At 48.6% G+C, this 7,250-nt stretch overlaps 1 protein-coding gene across 1 annotated transcript in view; it reads left to right on the top strand.

Moving 5' to 3' along the window:
- SLIT3 (slit guidance ligand 3) overlaps positions 1 to 7,250 on the top strand; it is a 627,706-nt gene that overhangs the window by 276,880 nt on the left and 343,576 nt on the right. The gene's annotated exons all lie outside the window — the stretch shown is intronic.

Below are 7,250 nucleotides of genomic sequence, written 5' to 3'. Positions count from 1 at the left end.
GCCCCCCCCCCCCCCAGTACAGGGCCTCCCGTACGGTGTCTAGCAAGCTTACCACTATCCCTCCAGGCCACCAGGAAACCATGGTAGGAATTGTTTGGGATCCACCCTCTCTAGGGACTTGTGCAGCATCAAGGTAAGGCAGAAACCAAGCAAGTTACCTTTGGGATGCGTCTTACTCCCTCCTTAGGGCTAGCAGCTCTCTGTGGTCACATGGGCAACGTGAGAATTTTTTTTTTTTTTTTTTTACAGGATCACCTTTGGTCCTGTGTTAACCTAGATATACCACACAGCCATTGCTTGTTGGGGTCTCCCTAGGCAGGAATCCTGAGTCTAAGTCCTCTTTGCCTGGGCACCCAACAATCCTAACCTCAGTGTCAGTGTCTCTCTTCTCTTTCTCTCCTCTCTTTCACTCTCACTCTCATACTCACCCTACCTTGCCCCCAGCCCGGGGATATTTCTTTCTATTCTGGGTGAAAGCCCCTCTCGACCTTGGCTTTCTCCAGTTCGCACTGCTGCTTCCTCCAAATCCTCTTTTGCCTTCTCCTCTGTAAACCCTACTGGATCAACCCTGAGCCTCACTCAGCTTTTGGAATATCCAAGTCAGGGAGTCTTGCAGTCAACCTCTCCTTTCTCTCTGGAATGTACCGTTTCTAAGGGAATGAAGAGAAGGCTGATTGGCTACTTGCTTGAGGGGAGAAGAGAGGAAAGGAGATAGCTGATGAAAAATTAAATACAAATTAATCATTCGAAATATGTTGCAGCCATAATTAAAATGGTGCGCATTTAACACGTATTTAATTACACCCTATAGCATGGCATTTCTTTGCTGGTCTTTTCCTGCCCTACATTTAGCATTTGGGGAAGGGTAAGCACCATGCTTTTTCATGTCTGCTATCTGACCTGAAGTAAGTGCTCAGTGAATGTTCGTTGAACTTGTTTTGGTGGCTTATAGCTGCTTAGTGTGATCTGGGGTGTGGCATCAGCTGCAGGGCTATCCCCATCTGGATCCTAGGCACCTTTCTGGAAAGTTGGCTGCCCTGTGGGTTACTGTTGGCTTGTTGTTCATTGGCATGGGCTGAGTGGGCTGGAGGAGCCAGGCACAGAAAAGTGACACAGAAAGGAGCTGATGGATACCCAGAATGCACCTCTTTGGCAAGGAGAGAGGTGTTTGCAAACAGACTCCCTGTGTGACATTTGGCATCATTTCCAACTAATGATATCTTTCCGAGAGCTTGCAGAGTTTGTCAGCTGACTTAACCAAGTTATGATCACCCAGAGACACAGCTACATGGGGTCTGGAAAGTGAATTAGCAGGCTGAGGGGCTCCGGAGTTAATGGGGAGTACATGCCGTGGAATGCAAGTTTCAAGGGGAGGAAGACAGTGCTCTGTTTTGACACCTTTGGAGGATCTTTCGCACTTGCTTTGTGTTCCAAGGCAATCCCTCTCTCTCCTCATTTACCTTTCCTGGTTTCTTCTAAAAAGAGCAGTAAAGTTGGTATTGAAATGTTACCTGGGGTGCAGAAAGGTCGAGCTGCCTTTGCTCAGATCCTGGCTCGACCACTTAACCAGTATTGTGAACGCAAACAGGTTAGCTCATCTCGGAACTTCAGCTTCCTTGTTAGTGAAATGCAAATGATAACAGCACATATGTAAGTTCACCGCGACGTGGTGCAAGGGTCACGGGAGAAAACGCGTGGACGTGCTAGCTGCAGCACCTGGCGTACGGTAAGGGTGTGGTGAAAGTTTGCTGTTATCGTGTTTGGAGTCATCCATCTGTGAGGCAGAGGAAGGGCAGGAAGATTTCCCAATTTAAAAGGGGATGATGAGACCTAAAGAGACCAAGTGGCTGGTCCAGACTTACAAGGGAAGTCAGTAGCTGAGCTGGGACCCCTTCCTCAGTGAAGGGGTGCACCTGGCCAGGACCACTAGCTCAGTGGATTTCTCTGGCTCCTTCCAAATGCCAGCTCTGGCTGTTATGACAGCCTCTTCCCAAGCCTCCGTGTTCCTCTGTCTGGCCAGAGAAACCGGGCCCCGTTCCCCATGTGCTCTTCCTTCTCTGGGTTCCTTCCAGTCTCACAGCGCCACAGCACAGATTATGTGCTGACCCTACGATGAGTCACCCCATTTGCCGTGTTTTATAGGAGTCTAGAGATCCCTTTCTCCACAGGACCCAGAGTTTTTTCTAACTCACATCCTGCCAGGGATGATTTCTTTCCATCACGAGGAATTGATGTTGTTTTCGCTTTTTAATCTCTGTCTTTCCTTATATCGGCTTTACCCAGGAGAAAGATAAAGTTATCATCACTTCACCAAGAGCCATCTAGAGCTGGGAGTGTACGCCCAACATCGTAGTGGGATGACTGCTCTCTACCCTCTAACCCCGAGGGAAAGTGGTCAGTTCTCCCGGAATGGGGCCCCATAAAGCCCAGCACTGGAACCTCAGGCTGGCTGTACTGCAGGGAAGTCACCCTGTTTGGGTCCCATTAAGGCAACAGGGAGAAAAGGAAGGCGAGGAGGGGATATTAATGTCCAAACTAACACCCAAGGATGACTTCCTTGGCTCTGAGCGTTCCAGCAAGAGAATCCATGGGGAACCCAAGAGCTCTAAAAGCAAAATGTGTGTGTGCGTGCGCACGCGCGTGCGCGCACACACACACACACACACACACGCTTGTGTACAACTTAACTGCATTGGGAAGAGGCCATCTTCAGCTCCGATAAATCTCGGAAAGAAAAACTATTGAAAGGAGCTTTCTGCTTTGAGAAAGTCAGGATAAAATTGAAGCAGAGCGAGTCGGTACATATTCAGTGGGGCAGACCGGCTGCAGTGTATGTAGGCAGCCACACAGACTGTGTACCCCAAAATACACACTTGCAAGTGCACACACACATGCACAGGTAAAATGTAAATAAATAACATTTACCCGCCTATCCAGAAACCCCGAGACCCTCTCTACCTAATCTCATTTTTAAAGTCTATTGTTACGGGATCAAAGGACATGTAGGATGAGGTTGGGGCCACAGGGGTAACTTAATGCCCTTCCCCTTCATCCTTATGATCGTGGGAGGGGGGGCCCGAAATTGCCAGTGAGTTTGCCTCCTCATGCTCTGCCAGGGAATGACAGCTGAGAAGGCCAAGGACGTGGGCTTTATCTTCCACTCAAAGGGTGCTTGGGTGGGAGGCACTCGGAGTCCCTGGTAGAGCAATCTCTCATTCGGGGAAGTTTGGGCAGGAAAAATACAAGTGAAGGTGAAGAGCTAGGATTGCTCTCATTGGGTTTTCAAATCCTATTTCTAATAGTAAACCCCAAGCTATCATCAGTTCTTTGTGCTCAGAGAGGTGGAAGTGCGTGCGTGCGTGTGTGCGTGCGTGTGCGTGTGCGTGTGTGTGAGAAACAGGGAGGGAGAGAGAGGTTGGCGGTGGAGAGGGAGTCTTTAAATTTTAATTGGTCTGCAATGAAAGATTTAACTGTTTAAAAAACAAAACCCCCTTAGTCCCAGACCACGACTTATGTGCTAGCGTGGGAGGCTGGGGGCTAGTGAAGAGAGGGTCGCGGGGCAGATTCCTAATGGATCCTGTGGCGAAGCGTGCTGTAAGGGGTAGGGGAACCAGCCCCATGGACGGTCGAATACAATGCAGATCCACTAAACTCTCTAGCTGTTGGCCCACCTCTTAGGTGGGGAAGGTAATCTTTGCTCTCCTTATTTTTTTTTTTTTTTTTTTTTTTAACTGAGGTATAGTTGATTTATAATGTTGTGTTAATTTCAAGTGTACAGCAAGGTAGTGGACGCGCAGGCTCAGCGGCCATGGCTCACGGGCCCAGCCGCTCCGCGGCATGTGGGATCCTCCCGAAACGGGGCACGAACCCGCGTCTCCTGCATCGGCAGGCGGACCCTCAAGCACTGCGCCACCAGGGAAGCCCTCTCCTTATTTTTTAATCAGATTTCTACAGATTGTTCATTTTTATACAACTTTTAAACGTTACTTTCCATTTACAGTTACTACAAAATATCGGCTGTGTTCCCCGTGTTGTACAATACCTCCTTGAGCCTGTCTTACACCCAATAGTTTGTACCTCCCACTCCCCCACCCCTATGTTGCCCCCCCGCCACACACACTGGTAACCACTAGTTTCTTCTCTATATCTGTGAGTCTTCTGCTTTCCTTATTTTTATGATTATCCTGTAAATGAAATAGATGATTGGAGCATGCCGAGTGGATGGTTATGCTGTAAGGCCCTGACATACAGTGACACAGCAGATGCCTGGGGAATCAGACATTGCCATTGGGAAGGACGGTTGTTTTCTCGCCTGTCTTCTCCCTCCACTTAGAGGATGGCCCTAATCTCATGATCTGGACCTGCTTTGTTCACCATGACATTCCCGGGGCCTAGCACAGTACCTGGTATTGGGTAGATGTCAGCAAATACCTGTTGAATTCCCTATGGGCATTTTGGGGAAAGTTGCTATGGCCCTGGACACTTCTGTGTCCTGACATTTGGTCGCAAAACTAACCTTTAGCGATAACTCAGGCTGCCTTTGAGGCATTCTGCACTGTGTTTGCTGAGGCTGTGTTACAGCCAAGTGGAGGGGCGGGGGGGGGGGGGGGGGCTATACTTTCCAGGAAAAGGACTGTGTCTATCCTGCTCTCCTGCATCTGCCGGGGGGGGGGGGGGGGGGGGTGGGGGGGGGGGACTATACTTTCCAGGACAAGGACTGTGTCTATCCTGCTATCCTGCATCTACCACGCTAGGAAAATATCTGGAACATGGTAGGTACAATATTTGTTGAATGAGTAAACGAATGAAAGAATGTTACAGCTGTGTTTTCCCATATCCTGATTGTCCAGCTGAAGAATGAAACTGGGAATGTACTTACTGGTACTATCACGAGTGCCATTTGCAAAGCCATTCTAAATGACATTGGGTTGAGTTGAACTTAATGTCTTTGTTCTCTTTCAACCCTGGCCCAGGTCATCAGGGAAGATATTGGTGATGTTGGTGATGATGAGGATGCTGACCATAAGTTGAGAGCTACTGTGTACTGGAAACTCTATCCATTTTACAAGCATCATCTCATTGAAGCCTCATAGCCATTATATAATGAGGTTACTCGATTTCTCTGGCTTTCACAGAAACTGAAGCCCAGAGGGGTTAACCCACATATCCAAAGCCACACAGTTAGGAAGGCATGGAGTCATATTTTAATTCAGGCCCGCTGTCAGACTCCGAAGCCCCTTCTCTTACCTTCATGTCATGCTGAGCGATATCAGACCCAGCGTTGGAGGGAGGCCCAGAGGGGTCAGTAAAAGCAGCCAGAGAAAAACAAATTGTAGGGAGTCTATTATGGTTGATCTTAAAAGCCTTGTGTGACCTTGTATGTTCTCCAGAGGACATTCCGAAAGCCGGTGATTTACCATGGCCCCCTGGCTAGGGAAGATCTCCAGGCAGCCAGTTCCCCAGACCTGTGCCTCAGGGCTCCAAACCCAACCCAGTAGGGACCCCAAAGCCACAGCCCCGTCGACTTTTACTTCTCTTAGATGAACAGAAGATCAGCCCCTCCGATTTTGTGTTTTTGTTCCAGGCGGGTCATGGGCTTCTAGCCAAAAATCCTTTCAATTAATGGACTAGGGAGAAGCACCCATGAAGAAAATTAGAACCAGATAAGAAGAGAAGGGCCCTCGTGCTCAGAGCAGAGGAAGGGAATGATTCTTAGATTATGCTGATGATTTACCAATGTTTTCCTAACGTGAGAATCAGTCAGCAGGGGCCTGGGTTTTTTATAAGGGAGGAACCTCTTCCAGACAGCTCTCTCCCCAGCAGTCCCGATAAATCCCGGCAGCCCCACTTCCAGGGCGAGTGTTACCCTCTCCAGAGTCACGGTGTCAAAGCCTGTTTAGCTGTTCCTTACTTATCGGCCGCAACCTCAACATTAGTTCATGCTTGGAATATGAAGCCATTTCATATTTAGTCTTGTTTTATCTGGCAAGGAGCCTTCCAGAAAAACAGGAGTCCCCTGCTGATGCTGTTGGGCTCTTATATCTTTATAGTCTCTCGAATTGATTTGACAGAGCAATCACAGGCCATGGGTGAGACCAAACGCTTCTCTCAGCAGCAGGCTGGGGGACCCAGCGGGACCGCACATCCCACAGCCCTGGAGCTGGTCCAGCCGTGTCCGCGTTAACCCGAGGGGGTGTGTGCAGGCCCTCGCCCACTCTGACCCATGCAGACGGGCACCCCAGAAAGAGTTTCCTTGTGGCAGTTGTCTGCTGGGAGCCTCAGACGAGAGCAAGGGTGTCTGGCGAGCCGTTAGCAATGGCTTTCGCCACAAAACGTTCTAGAAGCTGAGGGGTCAGACACCCCCCCAGAAGGTGTTGTAGGCTTTTGGAAGGACTTCTCCAAAGCCACAGTGAGCTTTGGGAAGATTTGCCAGGTAACCTGGCCTGCCGGGAAGCTAAGGTTCACATTCTACCAGCCCCAGATAAGTTGAGAGGGTTTTAACCCAAGGGGCCAGTGACAACTTGAAATGATATACAGAATCGTGTGTGTGCAAACGTACACTCAGTTTTCCGGGAAGGGGGTCTCTAGGTTTTAGTAGCTAAGCAAAGGGGCCTATGACCTCAGTAAGCTTAAGAACCCATGCCCCACTGGTGGTTTGAGGTGATTTTAAGTACAGCTCACACAAACTTCTTATTTTACTAACCATGTACTGGTTTTCATGTGGGTTAAAAAATACATATATATATATATATATATAACTAATATATCAAGTTTATGATTCACAGATATTACAGATCAAGGTGAGGCTAAAACAGATCATGTAAGTAAACATAAGGGTCAAGTGGATAAGGATAAAAGAAGTAAATAAGTAGTAGTACAAGTTCTCTGCTTCTGTGGCAGAATTCACTGATGTGAATAGGGAACTATTTGTATCAAGGAAGAAAAACATGGGAGAATCCAGCCCTCGTTACCTCTTGTCCCAACAGTTGAGATGTTTCTAAATTAGACCCCCTGATTCTAGTCTCTTCCGCCAGTCACCTGCACACCATTGTCGTTCTAATACCCACTCGCATCGTGAGACTCTCCTTCTCTAGAACACATGATGGCTCCCTATGGCCACCACATTTTCTCCAAACTCCTCTAACTGGGTTTTCAAGCCCAGCCATCTAGCTGATGTTACCCTCACTATTTCCTACTTTGGAAACTCTTCTCGTGCCAGACCATTCTTTTCACTGCCCCCGCCACCCCCC

This window comes from Lipotes vexillifer, unplaced genomic scaffold (genome assembly GCF_000442215.2).
Source record: "Lipotes vexillifer unplaced genomic scaffold, Lipotes_vexillifer_v1.1 scaffold370, whole genome shotgun sequence".
NCBI lineage: Eukaryota > Metazoa > Chordata > Mammalia > Artiodactyla > Lipotidae > Lipotes > Lipotes vexillifer.
The sequence above is the reverse complement of the archived record's forward strand: the minus strand, read 5'-3'. Positions and strand labels throughout refer to the sequence as shown.